The sequence below is a fragment of the Microcebus murinus genome, chromosome 6, assembly GCF_040939455.1.
Source record: "Microcebus murinus isolate Inina chromosome 6, M.murinus_Inina_mat1.0, whole genome shotgun sequence".
Lineage (NCBI taxonomy): Eukaryota > Metazoa > Chordata > Mammalia > Primates > Cheirogaleidae > Microcebus > Microcebus murinus.
In genome coordinates, this window is record NC_134109.1 from 67,839,380 (window position 1) to 67,859,590 (window position 20,211).

Below are 20,211 nucleotides of genomic sequence, written 5' to 3' on the forward strand. Positions count from 1 at the left end.
CCATGTGGGTCATAGTCTCCAGTTTCTAAATAGGTAGACAAGCAGATCAGACAAGCAAGGGTCAGATGAATGATATTTAACTGGATCAGACATCAAAATGCATTCTTACCTACATTACGATCAGTTTCCTTATCCTTCTAAGATATAATCTTCATCATGAAAGCCATCTTGATCGGTACCTATGAAACCAAAGAGGAAACAAAGTAGGGGAAACTGGATAACTCAGACTGGTCAGCAAAAATGTCACTTAGAGGATGAAGAAAGACTTTAAAGCAATATAAACTTTCCCAGATATACTTAAGTCCAGCTTTGTTCTGTGGCAATCTTTAAGAAAGTTAAATCTCCCAGACAGAAAATCATTTACTCATTCATTCATTCAACAGTATGCACTGGGGCCCGGAGTAATAGCTTCATCTTAGATATATAAATACAGAGAAACATAAACAGCGTTGCTACCTTCCAGGAATTAAAAGCTACTCAGTGAGATTAATTTACCCCCATTCTGAGCCTAAAGTGATAAAATTCAGTTCATCTTAGCATTAGGTGACACTCTCATTTTTTTTTTAGGGTTGCACATCACATCGACATGTTTCACAAGTCCCAATTCATTTAACTATTTTTATATTATTACAATACTGAATAGAAATAAAATAACAAAGGAATCAATAATGTAGTAATAACAGCATTATGATAATGAACTGGATGAAATAATGAAAAATGAATATATAAAAGTCACTGCTGAACATCTAGAAAATTCAGAAGTCACATGGAAATCAAACACCAGATTCTCTTATTTTTGAAGAGTAATGTAAAATCCCATGTATCAAGAATAGTTCCACAATCAGGGACAAATATACTCTTTAGGAAAACAGAACATTAAACTAGTTTTAATATTTCTGTGTGTAAATGATAGCATCCAATGTGAAACATAAATGAAAGATTAGTTTAACCCTCCTGAATCTTACTTCCTCCAGTCAACTCAATAGTATGAACTACTTGCAGGCATTTTCACCCAGCAGATTCTTCTAATACCTGGAGGTAGAGAAGGGTAAACCAATAAAGTAATGCTAATGTTTCACATTATCCTGCTAAAATCCCTGGATGGTTTTCTGTGACACATTCATGATAGATCACAAAATACAAAAATATGGATAGCCACCTGTCCAGAGGGATCACTCCTTCCACTTCTTATACATTTCCATATATTATAACTTACAGCTTAGGAAACAGGCAGAGGCAAATCTTTTAAGCCCCTCTTCCATATCCATTCATATCCTACAGTGATCATCTCCAAAGCAAGGTGCACATACCTCTGCTGGACATAAGATAATTCACTGGAATCTGAGAAGAAAGTATTTATGTTGTTGGTCCATGCTATATTGGTCTAGAAGGAAAATGTAGATAATTTATTAAAGAATAAATAAAGACTATATAATGAAATTTTTTTTTTTTTTTTTTTTTTGAGACAGAGTCTCGCTTTGTTGCCCAGGCTAGAGTGAATGCCGTGGCGTCAGCCTAGCTCACAGCAACCTCAAACTCCTGGGCTCGAGTGATCCTTCTGCCTCAGCCTCCTGGGTAGCTGGGACTACAGGCATGTGCCACCATGCCCGGCTAATTTTTTATATATATATCAGTTGGCCAATTAATTTCTTTCTATTTATAGTAGAGACGGGGTCTCGCTCTTGCTCAGGCTGGTTTCGAACTCCTGACCTTGAGCAATCCGCCCGCCTCGGCCTCCCAAGAGCTAGGATTACAGGCGTGAGCCACAGCGCCCGGCCTATAATGAAAATATTTTTACTGATATGGGTGCATGATTAAAAAAAAAAAAAAAAAAAGACCACAGTTCTACTACCTGGAAATAGTAATCATTGAGTGCCTAATATGTGCCAGGAACTTACAATACATAATCTGATTTAATGTTCACAATAATCTAAGAGAGGCACTCATGTTATTTTTATTTTACAGAATAGGAAACTAAGGTTAAAAGGAGTTAAATCATTTCCCCAAAACCATAGGACATGTAAGTGATTGAATCAAGATTGGAACATAATTCTTTCCAAGGTCTTGGCCATTCTGAGTTGCTACTTCCCTAAATTCAGAACAGTGGGATCGTGGTGGTATTGCACAGGGATGTAACTTGAACAGAATAACGCCAGGAAATTCAGATTGGTTAGCTTATAGAAAAGATGTTTAACTGTACTTTAGTTGCATATGCACAGTTTTCAACTTTCAAATAGTTTGTGCTCTAAACTTGGAATTCACTTTTTAGAAATATAGAATGCATTTTCTTCTAACAACAGTATTGAAGATAGTGGCTGAATTTCTGGATTATACAGAATTCTACTTTTTCCTCATAATATATCTGAATTATTAGACATTAGCAATGAAAAATAGTAGAAAACCAGACTTCTGCAATGTCAACAGTTAAATAGACAGGCAGAATCAGAATATTGCTGCTTAAGGGAAAACATTTTCTAAAGGACTGTGATAATGTATAGGGTAATTTTGTTCATACTTTCAAAGGAATAGCTTCTATTAATAATTTTCATGGACTTTGGAAATTAATGGTGTCAGTTCCTCACAATGCCTAATTTAACTTCAAAGCATATAAATTTAATTTTCTTGATAGAGGTGTATAATCAGTATTCCCTTACTTTTATTAGAATTAAGGCTGGTTTTTGAGCAAATGGAAAAAGGGGAAAGTGGGCAGAGAATGAGAGAGTTGAGAGTTTGATTTTCCTAAGATAATTAGGAAAAGTTAGAAGAAAAAGAGAAGAAAAGAAAGAAATTAACAATGACATGTATACATTTGTGAAAAAAACATTCATTGTCTTCAGTAAAACTGGCCGAGTTGTGGAATGTAGCATATGGACCAGAGCGTGGCAAGTGCTTATTCAAGCCCTTTTACCGTGGTTCTGGTCGGTGTCCAGCACATCCACGTATTGTAATCTTGGTTACCAGGTTTGGAGGATGTGGTGCCCCTTCTCCCAAGGTCACCAGAAGCTCTGCTAGCTTGGTGCAGGGCGGTTTGGTTGAAGGGTGGTGGTGGCTTGGACAAATGAGTGGTGGAGGTCTGTCATGAATGGATGTCAGATGTCTCTCATGACAGAACCGCGTCACTCTGACTTTCATTGCAGTGAATGACCAACGCCCAAATAATGTGTCCAGGGTTTTAAATTCAGGAAACACTTAAGATGCAACATTGCTATTTTTGGCAGTGAATTAAATGAACAACCTCCACTGAGAGAAATATTTAACTAGCCATCATTTGAAATCTTTCAGTATTCTCTAGCTCCCAAGAGGAAGAACATTAGAATTAGAATGGGCTTCGGAGACCAGGTCATTCTCCTCATCTTTAAGAGAAACATATTTGATTTATTTTCTGTGTCAGCTTTCCCAGATTGCTGAACTTGGAAATATACTGGCTACCTCCTCATTTTTTTACCAGTTACTTTAAAACGGATTGTAATTTAACTTCTCAGCCCGCATCCTCTCTAACCTTAAGATAGGGCATAAATTGATATTACTTACCCAATTCCTTCTTGAAACTCTGTTCTACTTAACTCTTCTCATTCTTCTTCTGCTTTTTAAAATGTTCCTTTTCTTTCTCTCTTTGACTTTATACTTACTACACTTCTATATTTAAGTATCCCCTAACATTCTTCCTTCAGCTCTACTTTTTTCCCTTACATAGTTCCATGGGAATGTCATCCATACACAACTTGAGAAATTACCACCATTGAATAACTCGCCAATGTATATCTTTAATTCTCCCATATTTATATTAATATCTCTTGACACCTAAAGTCCCAAGACTCTCCTTCAACATCCGATAGTAAATCAACTTGCTAAATCCAGTAGATTCTATGTCATCAATGATTTCCCATCCAATCTCTCTATCCTCTCAGGCTGTCACTTTCACAACTTACGAGCAATTATTATTTCCATGTTGGGATGTTGGATAACACCCCAAATATTCTCCTTGCTTCCAATTTTCCTCTGTGGATTCCTTCTGTTTAAGTAGACTTCTGCAAGCATTTTCTGAGCATATAATGTCCTTGTTCAAAAATACTTGGTAGCTAACAGAAGATTATATACATATATGTAAATATATGAATATACATCTCTATATACATATACTATATATTATAGAGGTATACAGAAGATTGTTTCAATTCCTCATGTTATGCCATTCTTTCCACAATACGGCCATAACCTAAGAATATAATGGGGCAGCTTAGCATAGCATTAATAGTTAAGGGCATGGACTCTGAAGCCTGACTACCTGGGTTTGACATCCTGCTCTACCAATCAGTACCTGTGGTAGGTGGAATTCTAACGTGGCCCCAAGTCCTGGCCTCTCATGCACACATACCTTCTTCCAGTTATTAAATCAAACAGTAATATAGGTAGTGCTGTAAAGGGATTTTATAGATGCAATTAAGTTCCCAAATCAGATGTCCTTAAGAAAGGGAGATCATCCAGGTGGGCCTTACATAAACAAATGAGCCCCTAAAAGGTTGAGAGTCTTCTCTGGCTAGTCCTAGAAGGGCAAGTCAGAGATTCAAAGGATAGAAAGCATTTGGAGAGGGCCTCCTGGCAAGGCATGTGGGCAGCCTCTGAGAGCTAAGGGTGGCCAGGCTGACAACCAGCAAGGAAATGGAGACCTTGAACTGTTGGTTGCACTATAATAAATTAATAGTATAAATAAATTTATTAAACTATTAATAAATTCTACCAAGAGTGAGTTTGAAAGCTGATTTTTCCCCAGATCCTCCAGATGAGAACTCAGCCTGCCTGACACTATGGTTTCAGCCATGTGATACCCTGAAAACCTAGCTGTGCCATGCTGAATTCTGACCCACAGAATTGTGAGTTGATAATTGGCTGCTGCTAAATGTGTGGCAACTTGTTACACACAAACAGAAAACTGACACAGTTATCATGATGTCGCAGTTACCTTCCCCTAGAGTGAGCAATCCAGGAGAGAGTAAGGAGGTATCCCTGATTCTTTTTATAGAAAAACAATGCCACAGTCCATATTTTAGAAGTCACTAAGTCACTAAGCCTAGTCCACACACATAAGGGGTGAGAAATTAGGCCAATCTTTTAAAGGGAGAAATATTGATGAATTCGTAGACATTTAAAAATCACCATAATAAAAATAGTAATAATTAATGTCTTCTTATTTTTAGTATTGCTAGGTAATAGTGTATTTAATCCAAATGACAACCTTTTAAAATGGGTAGTGTTTCTACACACATTTTATAGACAAGGAAACTGAAGCACAGAGAAGCAGGTAATTTGCCCAAGAGGATGGCTGGCAGCTGACTATGCCCAATTCCAGTCTCCAAATTTTAACTCCAAAGCCTGAGCTCCTAGCTAGTATGCTAATTTTAGCAATGCATTTTAAAATATGCTCCATAACAAAAACCTGTGAGCAAAATAATAAAATATTGGCTAATAAAAATGAAAATATAATTGAGTGAATTCATAATTAGTTCAAGGACCATTTCCACAGATGACCAATTAATGGCTAATTTAAAGTCTACCCAGAAGGACAATTTTAGCAGTTTGTTTAAAATTCTATCACCTATCATTTTCACTGAAACAGCTTATTAATGCCTTGAATATCAACATCAATGACATGCTTACCAAATTAATAAATGTCAAGAAGATAGCAGAGTAGCTAATATACCACATGAAAGAATCAAGATCCTAAAGTTTCAGCTGGGCATGGTGGCTCACACCTGTAATCCTAGCAGTTTGGTAGGCTGAGGTGGGAGGATTGCTTGAGGCCAGGAGTTGGAGACCAGCCTGAGCAACACAGCAAGATCCCATCTCTACAACAAAAAAAAGAACAAGTTTATAAAATGAATTTATTTACAACCATAAATTATTTTTAAAAACAAAGCTGATTTTCTTGATATGTAAGATCCAAAAGTTTCTTACAGTATACAGTTATAGGCCCAATCTTACCCCATGATATATTTAGAAGTTCAACACTGTGTACTGAATTGGGAAGAAATAACTTAATATTTTCACTTACAGAAAACAATTTTAGACAGGTGTTTGTTAACTCTAATCAGTGATGTGCTTGCCAGAAACTTGAATAGAACCTTAGGCTGTATTAGAAGCAGAAGTTATTCTACTCAGAACAAGCTTAGAGAAATAAATTCAGTATTCGTTGATACATTGAAAATGGATGTGAGAATTTACAGAGAACAGATTGCAGTAGTCTTAAAAAGCATGTCAAAAGAGAAACAATGAAAGGACCTGGGAATATCTAATTTGGAAAAGAGAAGAAAAAAAGGAGAATATATTTCTTGACTCAAATACTAGAAGAGCTGATATGGGAAAAATATTTCATGTTATTTTGTATAGTTTCAGAAAGCAGAATGAACATAAATAGATAGATACCGTGTGGAGGCAGATTTCTGATCAGTATAAGAACTCTTCACAATTTCAGTTCCCTAACAGCAGTCTGGGCTGCCTTAGCTTACAGTGACTTCTGAGTCACTAGAGAGATTCCAAGGGCAGCTGAATGGCCACTTGTCAGGCTTTGTAGAAAAGATCCATTTTGTAGGTGGAGAGTAGGAATAAATTACTTCTAAGTTACTTTCAAACTCTGACACCTTTCAACCTTAACTTCCACTGTTTGGCCTATTAAACTATGCCCGTCGGCCAAGCGTGGGTGCTCTGTGCTATCTATAACTACCTTTCATTTCTTGGCACTATACTTTTTCTCATCTTCTTCCTTACACCTGGACTGGTATTTGCCATCTTATGAGATTGGCAAAATCATAGCCATCCTTGAAGATCAAGTACAAAGCTATATCCTCCCTGACTCTTTGTCTAATAATTAAACTAATTATCCTTTGCACTTTCTTAGTGCTATGTTCATCTCTGTAGTACAGCTTTATGGCATTCTGTCTTGTATTATACATTTTATGAGCTATTTTTAGTCACCATAAAATTGAAAGCCACTTGAAGGCAAGAACCATAGATTGCTCATTTCAGCATTCCTGTGCAGTGTGAAGTACAATGAATGCCCTAATAATATATACTTATTAAATTGGATTAGACACAGTTACTGCATGAACTCAATAGTGAGATTGGAAGGACAAGTTAAATATATTTCTTCATTAAATTAACATCTGAAGCAGAATATTTATGCCTTTCCTTCATTGTCCATACTAGCTCTTTTTCTTCTGTTTGCCAGATTTTTTTTATTCTGGTAAAATATATAATGTTACCACTTTACTCATTTTAAAGTGTACAACTGAGTGGCATTTAGCACAGTCACAATGTTGTACAACAATCACCACTATGTAGTTCCTTAACTTTTGCATCATCCAAAAAGGAGATCCCATACCCATTAAAGAGGCATTCCTCATTCTCCCTCTCCAGCCCCTGGAACCACTAATCTGATTTCTCTCTCAAGCCTCCTAGTTCTTTTGAGCTCTGACGTAGAGTCTTGTACTAAGCAATTATTCAGTAAATATATGTTGAACTAAATTTGAATAAAAAGACACTCTCAGAAAACACATATGATGAAAGAGCAATAAAGACCAATAGAGATCTATTGTTTAAAGTATAAATTATTTTAAAAGGAAATTTTTTGAGCATGACAGTGTATAGAAAAATGTTATTGTCAATCAAGTACTTTAAAATGTAAAGTTCTATGTCAATCTTTAAAAAAAATACATACAAAGCAGAAAATAGCTGTGCAAAAGTATGTTGGAAGGAAGTCCTTTAGAGTCTAATTATGTAATTAGAATTTCCTAATTTCCTCCAAAATAAGCATGAATGGTTAAGATAATAAAAATATATTTTAGGAATTATTCTTGAAGAAATCTTAGATTTTTCATATATCCTTCACTGTAATACTTTATATCATAATATTAAAAATAACTTTTGTTTCTAATTTTGCCTTCTTAAAATAGAACCATGTAATAAAGGAGAATTTCTTTCTTATGTACTTGTGCGATTTCTGGAAGTTGAAGAATACACAAGGGTGAGTTTCCGAAATCAACTGTCACTTCCAAGCAAAAACCCTATTTGAAATTCTGGCATTGGTTTGTAATCTTATCTATGAGTGATTGCAAAAGACTGAGCTTGGCACCTGAAAATATGTAAGTTAATTTTCTCTTCCTCCATGATAACATCTATACCTTTATAACTTTACGGTGTGTTTTATTCTTGCTACTGAAGGATCTACTGGTTTGTGCTTCAGTTTCTTCAAGTAATAAATTAATCTAATAGATCTTGTAACTTAGAGGGAACTGTAAATTTTTGTTCAGTACTAAGAGCTGTCTGAGAAGAGTTTACCAAAGCATAATGATGTGCAAGTGACAATTTAAGTTAATTAAATTCAGTGACATTAAACTAACCATAAAACTCCCAATGTGTACAAAATGACTCATTTCCAACAAGCCCTATTTAATATCATGAAATTGTAAAGGGTTACGACTTGGTTAGATATTATTCCAAACAATCTTAAGACTAAAATTAAGAGGATTTTATTTTTTTCCTGAGAAAGAAGAGTGCTTTGCTGTCATGGTTATATTTACTTATTCCATTTCATTCAAGACATTTCTTAAGTCTTATTTTGTTTTTTTGTATAACACAATAGAATGAGGAATTTCTCAAATTGTTCTCAATTAGAGAAGATATAAGATATATAAAAGGAAACAGCTGAGGGGTAAATCTTTCAAAAAGCAACACTGAGCATTGATGGGAAGGTATGGTAGAAGTTATGTTACTAGACGAAATATAAGTGAATATCCTTTCTGGGGCTTACCCTGACAGGCATCTTAAACATATGCATACCCTTTGCATTATCCATATCACTTCCAGGAATTTATCCTGTGGAAATATGTAGAAAAAATAAGACAAATGTATAAACAACAATGTTCTTTCAAGTGTGATTTATCATGGAAAATGAACCCCAAACAAACCTAAAAACAACCAAAGATGGGCCATTAAAAACAATTATATAGCTTTATATTAAGATCATGGAGAAAGGTTACAGCATAATACTTAATGATAAAGGCAGTTTACAGACCAGTATGCACAGTATGAGTTCATTGTAATTACATACATATAGGTAGTTTTGTAAAGAGAAACAATGAAATTTTAACAGAGATTACCTCTAGGTGGTACAGTTATGGAGTTTTTTCTTCCCCTGTTTGCTTATATGTATTTTCTAATTTTGCTACAATGATCATAGATTTCCTATGTAACTGAAGGCAGAAATTTTAAATATTTTTTTGCTAACTCTAAATTTTTCATGTGAATTACCTAAAACCTACTGTATATTCCTAGATGACTGTATAAACTGCAAAAATAATAAATATGGATGGATGGATGGATGCGTAGAACAGAAAATTGCTCCCAAACAATAGCATATTGCTGTCCTGCTATTCATACAACCCTTTTTAAGAAAATTTGTGTTGGGAAAACTCATGCTAAAATATTTGAAAACGAAGTAACCTACAAGCCATTACATGAAAACATATGTAAAAGAAGACTTTAATTTTGGTGTTGAGAGAAATTTTAAATCAGTTCTTGGGTGACCACTTCCATGTTCTGCTTTTGCTTTAATTATCCCATTACTTTCTCTCTTTTTCTTATCTCACTAACTATTCAAGTAAACCATTTGCCCATATGTGAGCCACTACGCTACGGTAACAGACATTCTTTGTACACCAATATAACTATTATGGACTGATCGTTTATGTCTCCCCAGAATTCTTATGTTGAAATCCTAATCCTCAATGTGTATTAGGAGGTAGAGCCTTTGGGAGGTAATTAGGCCATGAAGAAGTCCCATGAGTGGGATTAGTGCCTTTATCAAAGGGACTCCAGGGAGCTCTCTCAACTTATTTTTTTTAATTAAAAATTTTTAACTAATTATTTTTAAAGAGATAGGCTCTCACTCTGTCACCCAGTGTGGAATGCAGCATCACAATCATCACTCACTACAGTGTCAAACTCCTGGGCTCAAGGGATCCTCCCACCTCAGCCTTCCGAGTAGCTAAGACTACAGATGCATGCCGAGACCCCAGGCTTCAAACTCTTTCCATCATGAGAGAATACAATGAGAAGAGGAGTTTCAGCCCAGAAGAGGGCCCTCACCAGAACCTGACCAGACTGGCACCCTGATCCTGGACTTTCAGCCTTCAAAACTGTGAGAAATAAACTTCTGCTGTTTATAAGCCACCTAGTCTATGGTACTTTGTTAGTGCAGCCTGAACTAAGACAATAGCTTTCAGTAGGATGAAAAATATCTATTCTTAACATAGTCGGACAATTTCACAGCAAGTCTACCCCCAAGAACAACCAAAGTGAGTGAATAGTTCTCCAAAGAGGGTAGCTGGTTTATGATAAAAAGAGATAGTTGTCATAGAAGTTTTTCCTCTGTGACCTGGGAGGGCTCCTCCAATAGCTGAAAGGAAAAAAAACACAAGTTAAACACAACCATATTTAATTCTCTCTAGGTGAAAAATTAAGAATCAAGAACGTCACCGGAAACATGCAATCATCCCTTCTGGAGAACGGTCCTCTCTGGCCCTGTGGCCCCTGCCACGTCTCCCCCCCATCCAGCTGCGAGGTCTCCAACATTCCCACTTACTCCCGTTGTCCCCAGAGGTGTGTGGGTTATATTGTGTCATGTATAACACAACGAAAAGGATGACGTATTTTCTTGACATCTGCTTGAATATACCCAACGACATGGATAAGAAGTAGAAAAGAAAGAATACAAATGAGTGACGAGATCTATCCTGTCTCATGAAACATTCATTCACTGCACTAGCTTTGGACTGATTCTGGTAAACATAACACAGTTGTAGAGGGTTAGAGAAGACAATCTGCATAAATTTGAATTCTTGCCAAGAATTTGTACTTGAGGAGAGAAGACTGTGTAACATATAATTAAAGCCTAAGGTGCAGAGTTAGAGGAAGTGAATGGAGTCCTGCCAATTTTGCTGAAACCAGTCCTTTTGGAGGTTCCTTCCTTCTTCTTTTTCTATTAATGAATACCACAGGGTACCAATGCTCTGAGTCATTATGAAGAAAATGAATATTCAAGGTATTTAAGTGGAGGGTGGAAGGTGAGGAGTTAGAGGATTGCCCCAACGCCCCCACCCCTGAACTGGGAAGACAACAGTTTCTGCTTTTCCTGTCCAAACCATTTCACTTTCTTTCTTTAGTTCCCAAATATCAGACTGTAAAACAAACCAAACCAAAACAAACAAACAAACAAAAAACGCCCATGTTCTGATATTTTCAGTTATCTTTGTCTAATACATATCTGTCAAATCGAGATCAGAATTTATCTGAATAAGATAATTTTTTTAAGGAAAGGAGCATTTTTGGCAAAATTCTATAAATAAAGAAAGAAATAGAACATTTGTTATAGATCATTTGAAATCTTTTATATGGAGCCAATTGTACATTCTATGTGGTGTCTACTGCAAAAGCTGGCACTTTGTGCATTTAGAAGTTATGCTGTTAGAATTTGGAAGGTTAAGGGAGTCAACTTTTAACAGATAAGGTGAAGATAAATAGAGAGATGTGAAACATAATAATTAATACAAGAATTTGGGGATCAAAATCAAGTAAATACCTCCATCTGAAATTAAGCTATTAAATTAATCATATATTAAGTTTTAATTATTAAATAAAGCTTAAACATTATAAAACTACATTTAAAACAGCCACTGTAATAAAACAACTATTTTTTATGCATAGGAGCACATCATCTTGCTGGGTCTCTCAGCAAGTATTCAACACAGCCGACCACACCTTCCTTCTGGAAATACTATTTTCTTTGCCCTAGAATTACTCAATCCCTTTCCAACCTGGAAGTCACCTTCGATAGCTCTTCCTCCTCCGGAAGACCTCTTAATGCTGTAGAGTTCCTTGGAGCTGAAAATGGGCTTTCACCCCAGGCATTCTACAATCATTTGATACTATAGCACTAAATACCATCTAAATGCTAATGGCTCCCAAATATATAATTTCCAAACAGACCTATTTTCTGAGTTCCATACATATATACTGAACTATTTCACTCCTCTACTTTTTTTCTCTGTGAAATTCTCAACTTCGTGCCCAAAATAGATTTTTAAGTTTCCTTCCTGAATTTCCAGGCATACCAAATAAATGAATGACATCACCTACTCAGTGGTTTAAGAAAACAATATGGAGATTGTCATTAATATTTCCATCCCTACTCACAAGCCATCAGTAAATTTTGTTTTTCCTACCTCCAACATCTAGCTCAATCTGTCTACTTTTCCTCATTTCCCCAGTTTTAAATCTAGTCTATACCACTTTCATCTCTCTCACCTGTATTACTATAATACAATGGTCTCCACAGTGGTTTCTCTTATTTTGCTCTTGATATATTTCAAGCCACTTAACCATATAGCACAAGAGTGGTCTTACAATGTAAATAGGTCACTCCTGTGCTCCACAAGCTTCAGTGGCTTCCGATAGAACTAAAAAGATAAATCCTGAAGGCATAGTGTGACCTAGTCCCTCGGTTTTACCATTCTCCTCTCACTCATCATGTTTCCATCACTCTGGTCTGTCTTTACTTCTGTGATAGCATTGAACTCTTTCCCACCTCTGGGTTTCTGTTCCTGTTGTCTTCACCTGGAACATTCTTCCCCTAATCTTTCCTTGGCTAATTCTGATTCTTCCTTCACCTTCTCAAAGAGGTTGCCTTCATGAACAACCCCCCACCACACTGCAACCAGCTTATGTCCACCTATTATTTATGAACAACCTTACTTCATAGCATGGGTCATAGTTTGTAACTTTTTAAAAATCTTTCCACCTCATCAGACTGTGAGGTCAATGTGTCAGGAACCTATTCCTCTTTTTCATGGCTGAATACCCAGTGTCTATTATAGTGCCTGGCCTAGAGTAAACTTTTAATATTGGGTATATGATCAGTGGCAATAACACTTTTATATGATTTCATGTTCTGACTTTTTTTTTTCAATTGAGCTGGTTTCATAAACACTCTGGTTATTCTATTTATCATTTATAAAAGACACATAATAATCCATCAAATAAATATGACAAAATGTACTTACTTCCCCATTTTCTAAAAAGTGTTATCCATTTTCCCTATTATAACTAAGTGTTATAATAGAGCTGTTTCCTTTTTTTTTTTTTTTAAGTATCTCCTTGAGAAAAACTCACAGAGGTAGGACTCATTGGATTAAAACCTCTAAATATTTTTTCCCCATAAGTTCACCAATTTTTCTTTGGAAGTGTTGTAACAGGTTATGGTACCCCAAGAAGATTAATCTTGGATAAATTGGCCATACTTTTTAAATGCTTATCAAAGAAGTTATGCCCTACTCTATGCGAACTGCAGTTCCTGCCACAAAATCTCTCTCATGCATTCATTTTATGAGTCACAACTTTATTGACACTAGTGAAGTCTAATTTCTTGTAAGTCCTGAGAACCTTTCCCATTATATTTTATATGTGATAAAATTATAATGAGACCAGGATGTCTGTTGGGAAAATATATTTATTATAAATATGATATATATCATATGTTTAATCTGGGGCCAAAGTTTTTAATTGATTCAGATATCAATTAAAAGTAATGAGATGACTTGTTCTTTTAACTTTTAAGTTGTAGCTAGAAACTCATTGCCTTTACTCAAGGAGGCAGTATAAAACTTGAATTATGAATATTGTAATATTTTTCAAAAAGATTAAAAAAATGCTATACACTAAAAAACATTTTCCAAAATACTTTTATTTTAAGAAAAAAATAAATATATTAACTTTCAATTGGGAATAGACATAGAACAAGGAGTTAGTACTTTTAGAGCCCACGGCATGCTTAAAGCCAGGGGTCAAGGTCCTGGCAAACACAACTATGATTCTACTTCTCGAAAGAGGCCTGCTTTGGGCCAGATCTGGTTGGTGAGTGCTGTGATGGGGTGGATTGGGATCTGATCCAGGCCAATTAGCTTCTGGAAAACTGGGACAGTCCCATGCCCACAGCGTACTGGGGCTCTGGGGCTCTTCTAGGATGGACGCAACATGGTTCCTGGGTTCCCATACCGATCAGGCTCAAGTTCACCCCGGGACTGAACTCCGTTTTCCAGAGCTATTTACTTCACTGATGGAGCTCTTCCTCCCTCCCTCCCTCCCTCCCTCCCTCCCTCCCTCCCTCCCTCCCTCCCTCCCTCCCTCCCTCCCTCCTTCCTTCCTTCCTTCCTTCCTTCCTTCCTTCCTTCCTTCCTTCCTTCCTATAAACAAATAAGCTTTTTTTCCCAGGGCCTGCCCTGCCAGACACCATAGAGGATATAAAGAAGCTTCCAGCAAGGCCTCAAGCAGGACAAATTATATCTGTGCATAGATACTTGTGCAGTATAAGCAAATCATGGTAAAAGCCAAAGGAAAGATACAGGTACATGAGTGAGAGAGGCCTCTGGCTGACACGATCAGTGAGGCTTTCCACAGAGGAGGCATTTCAGACAGCTCCAGGAAAGAGGGTAGGCTTTAGCTACACAGAGATGAGGCCTGGAGATTGGAATAAGACAGGACATCAAGGGCAAAGAAAATTGATTTCACCTTTAAAGGGCTGTTTGTCTTTCTCCAATCTTTCTGATTGGGCATGCTAGGGAAGCGCTTCTTAAACTTTAATGTGTAAATGAATTACCTGGAGATCTTGTTCAAGTGCAGATTCTGATTCAACAGGCCTGGGCTATGCAGGACAGTCTGCATTTCCAGCAAGCTCCTGGGTAATGCCGAAGCTGCTAGTCTGAAAAGAGAAGTTCACTTTGAATAGCAACATCCTAGGCCTCATGTTTTCAAGATGGGGCAGTCACAGCGAATCACAGGGCCATGTCTGGCTGTGCAGGTCTATTTGGCCTGAAGAGCTTCTGGGGAGAGAGCAGCAGGTGTTTCTTACACTATTAGTCTTTGGGGAGGGTTCAGGGTCCCCAACGAACAGGAGAAAGAGCTGATGTATGTAATACAGGAGTCCTCTCCGTCTCAGATTATGGATGGAATATATTGGTCTATCCTTTCTAAACCAGCAGCACAGAAACTCTGGGTGAGATAGTAGCCCTGTGTGGTCTCTGACTCGCCTGTGTCCCAACAGAATAAGGGATTCTTTGTTTGCTCAAAGCCTAGCAGATTTTCTGGATCTTGGTGGAGACGGAGTAATTTTAAACTAAAAATAGGTCCTTCAAAAATACTGCTGAAATAAAGGAAGCATTAATTAGGACCATTCTGTCTACGGAGCTCTGAACTTAATACAACAAACCATTTCTGAGTTCAGGTAGAGGCTCTGCTGCTGCAGAGGGTGGTTAAAACAACCTTTGTGTATTTTCATTTTTCTGCTGGATATCATTCTCCAAGACTTCTAATTCAAGCAACTCAAGAAATAAGGGAAGAAGAGCCATGCTTACCTATTTGTGATCAAAATCCAGAACTACTCACTATTAAAAATAAATTTATGATATAGAAAAAAAATCTCTTAGTAAATCTTGAGCCATAACTTCATAAACACAAATGATGGAATCTCTAAAGTATTCATCTACATTCTTTGGCCCTTTCTTTGGAAATATAGTAATAGGCAGAAACACTAGGACATATGGACAAGAGAAGGTTAAAATGTTTTCAAAAGCAGTTTCTATGTATGTAAATTGCTTTTGAGAAAGAAGATATGCTATATTCCATCTGTGGAGATAAAATAGGATTGCCAGTGGCAAAGGCAGGGCTTCTAGGAAATAGCTCAGATTGGAAATTCAAAACACACTCTTGGTTTTCCCCTTCCATTTTTCTTGAAGTTACCAAGATGGGTATCCATGGGATGAAAGTATTAATAGCAATATTTATTCAGCATTTGCTGTGGCCCAGGTACTGTGCTAAGTATATTGCATATGTGTACCTTTTTAATCCTTCAATAAAAACCATAAGTAGATAGCCATCTGCACATTTTAGAGATAAGAAGTCTGATCGTTAGAGAAGTTATAGAATTTGCCTAAGACTATAAAGCAAGAAGGAGTTGGAACAGAGTTTCAAACCCAAATCCGTCCAATGAAATCCATACCTTTTCTACCATGCCATGCTGCTTTTAAACACCAGACTGTTTGATGGCTCTTGCTAAGGACAGTTTGTTCTTACGGCAGCTGTTCTTATTAGATGTTAAGCTACATGGGAAAGTCTATGGGGTCAGTGACAGTTTAAACTGAAAGACCTTTAAGATTCCTTCCAACCTTTACATATGTCCATCCTACTCAGTGCTTTTGTACACGCTATTTTCTCTGCCTGAAATTCTCTAGCTTTGCTTTTCATTTGCCTGTTTGCCTGTTTCAGATTTATTTGCAGACCTCAGCTTAATCATTATTTCTTCAAAGAAGTCTTCCTTTCCTTTGTCCGCTATTTCTCACATACACTTTTAATAGCACGACGTACCTTTTGATGGTAAAAGTTATCACGATTTGACACTTATGTGCCTGTTCTCAATATCTGATTTCTTATCTCTAAAATGAACTATCTCCTGTCCGTGATGATTCACCTGAATGGTGACAGGTTGTCATTGTCACTTGTTGATGTGCTCCTGCCTCTGCCATAGGCATTGGTGAGGTAATTAAAGACCCTTAAGACTTGTTCCAGGCACTCAAGGAACTAACAATCTAATTGAAAGAATGTGACAAAGAAATATAAAACTATTACAGAGCAACCAAGTTCAGGATGTAACCAAGTCCTTTTGCAAGACAAAAACTGCTTTGTTTTATGTTTTCCAAGGAACTGTCTTTCCTTCTAGTCTATGTCTCATCTATATGCTGGCATATGAAAGCTGAAGCATCTTAGGGGATAAAGTAATATAATTAGAGACACAGAAACAGAAAGCCAATACATGTGAGAGGGAAGAAATGAGACCCATAGTTTACCACGTCTCTCAGAAATTCTCTATCTTATGGTGAATGGCGGTGGGCCAAGGCTCACCAAATTTGATGTCAATAGTCAATGTTTATCCTGGTTCTTAAAAGCATAGAAGAGAAAGAAACCATATGTTTAAGTAAATTAAAGACAGAATGTTGTACCTTGGCAACTCAGTCAAAAAAGAAGGTGGACTCCAGTTATAAAACAGCTAGAATCTTGAAGGACAAAACCACAGACTGAGGCTAATTGTGTAGGAAACAAAATATGGTCCCACGCATAAACTCCATAAGCCCGTCTGAATTCTCCAGGTCTCCCAGACCCCATCATAACAATGTCACTAAAAGTGACAAGTCTCATTCCAAATTTACAAATGTCACATACAAGCAACAGCCACAGATCTATCCCTGGCCCTGGAGATGCTTGTTGCTATTGCTAGGGGAGCCATTGTGAAAAACAAAACAAAATCCAAAATTTTAAAAGAATCCATAGTTCTGAAGAAAAAGAATGAGAAGAAATTACAAAATGTAGAATGATAGGGAACTAAACTAAATGTTCCCATTCCTTATTATTTCTACCCCTCACTACCAGAATTTTTTCTCTTGTCATTTTTAATTCTCCAAATTTTTATTATAGAAATGTTCCTTTGAGATTAAAATACTCTTAAAATTGCATATATGTTTGGAAAGGTTGATAACATTGCACACATGAGTGTGAATTAATTTAATCATGTTATTTTACTCAGTCCTAAAGAAAAGAATGCTTTTTTTTTTTTTTTTTTTTTTTTTTTTTTTCCGAGACAGTCTTGCTCTGTCACCTGGCTAGAGTGCAGTGGCATCAGCATAGCTGACTACAACCTCAAACTCCTGGGTTCAAGTGGTCCTTCTGCTTCAGCCTCCTGAGCAGCTAATTTCTTTATTTTTTGTAGAGACAGGGGTCTGACTATGTTGCCCAGTCTGGTCTTGAACTCCTGGCCTAAAGCAATTTTCCTGCCTCAGCCTCCCAAAGTGCTAGGATTACAAGCATGAGCCACCACACTCAGATGGAATGCTGATTATTAAGAATAGGGGATAAAAGACAAACTAGGTGAGTTACGAAAACTAAGGCCAGACAGAATGAGGACAATAAGCACATGGAAAAGGGTTTCAGGAAAACAATGGAGAAGTAAGGTACAGAAGGAACAGAAATAAAAATGAGTATTTTTACCTATTTCAAGACCAACAAAGGCTGGTGCTATATTCACCAAAAGAAGAGAAATTTCCTCCTTTTTCTTGACCCTTTTGCACAGAATGGGTCCAATGCCCAGGATCAGATATGAATCTGGTACTACTACAAACTTCGGAAATTAAATAGGTTTCTTAGAGCTAGCTTAGTGACATAGGTTTTGTAGGAAAACAAATGGTATTCTAGGAAACTTAAAGGAGGGACTCTTCCAGTTCTAACAACAATGACTAATTTGGGGGCATATGATAAAGATTGAAACATATGAAATTTTCAAGATTCAAGAGACTATAACCAACAAAAATGGCAGTTTCATATGGTTCAACCTTAAATTTGTTAAGTTAATGACTTACTGAATTTCTTACCTCAAATCACATCATCAGAATGAAGAATTAGAAAAGCTATTAGCTACACTATGGAGAAGAATTTACAAAATATATATATATTTCACTAGTTTTAAACATATACTATGAGTGATGATGTATACATGATTCTGTTTGAATAGTTATGTTACAATGCCCAATTTCAAATAAAGCTCTCTGTGTCCATGTCAATTCATTCCATTTGTTATTTAGACAGCACTTCTTTCTATAGCCCTAAGCAACCTAAGACATCTAAATCCATGGGTGTTTTAGGTTGAGGTTGACGGGGAGCATTATGAGTTTCAGGGTTACTCTGAACTCAGGCTTGTCTTCTACCAATTAATACTCACAAGGAGGGTTTTGCCATGTGTCCTAGCAACATTACAACCATGAGTTCACTTATGCCACGGAGAAGATGGCTTTTATGTTTTCCTTTCCTTCCCCCAGAATATAATAGCAAGTTAAAAGTCTAACTTGGCATCTAGATGAACTATAAGGTCTTTTTCAGTTCTATCATTTTATGATTAGACTTTAAGGAACAAAACAAAACAACTATGTTTGCTCTCATATGCATAGGGTATTTCTGTAACTATCTGCAAGAAACAGGCAAAAATAGTAGTTCTTGGGGAGGGAAACTTGCTTTTCCTTGTACTGGGCTTTTTTGCATTGAACTTTTTTTTTTTTTTAGTATCAAGCCCTATTTACTGATACAAATTAAAAATACAATTTAAAACTTAAGCAAAGCATTTTGCTTGTTAAAGCACAGAGTCCCCTCCCTGTATAAATGTTTACATCCTGTTCTTGTTCTTCTTTATGGCCTTACCATTATTGTGATTTTTAAAAATAATAATTCTTAGGAACTGTGAGGGGTGGAACAGATACACAGAAGATTTTGATGATGGAAATTGCTATTTATTCTGCAAATATTTGTAACTACCTGTTATGTGATAGGTCGCTGGGCTAACTACTTCCTCCTTTCCATGACTTCTGAAAGGTTTCTTGTGTAAACACACAAGCATTTTTTTTCTTTGAGAGTTCTACATGCTTCAAATACTTCTCACATATAAGTGGTGGTCTGTTCTCCATGAATGCAGCAACTGATTAGCTCACCTGCAGGGAGAACCACCCACTGCACTGAGTAAGGTAGGTCCCAGGTGTCTGGTTGAGGCAGACACTACACTGATGACCTCTAATGTGAGTTAGAGGACACTGTATACAGAGGAGGGGGGGAGTCATTGTGGCTAGATCTCCAATATTGAGAAGAAGAAGAAGATGAAAGGGAACATAAAAAAAGAAAGTAGTGAAAGGAAGGGGTAACTGGTGATAGAAACTAGTACAGAAATACCTTGCTTCACGAAACTGTTGAATTACCCAAAAGCTTATTCCAAAGTTTTGTAAAAAGCATCCCAACATACAAAAAGAGCTTACTAAATCAAAGAAACTTGCTACTTAAGACAATTTTTGTAAAGCAGTAGGACTTCCTTATTTCGATTCAGATTTTATATAGATGATAAGAACTCCTAACATTTTCAAAGCCCTTAGACATACAATATTTCTCTGAATCCTCACAAAAACTCCATGAGAACTGTTTTCTATTCCACAGATGAGGAAAGTGCAGCTTGCCCATGGAAACCTGAGGGGAAAAGGCTAAGGTTTAGGCTGGGATCCTGCAGCCCCACCAGTTGGCACTAAT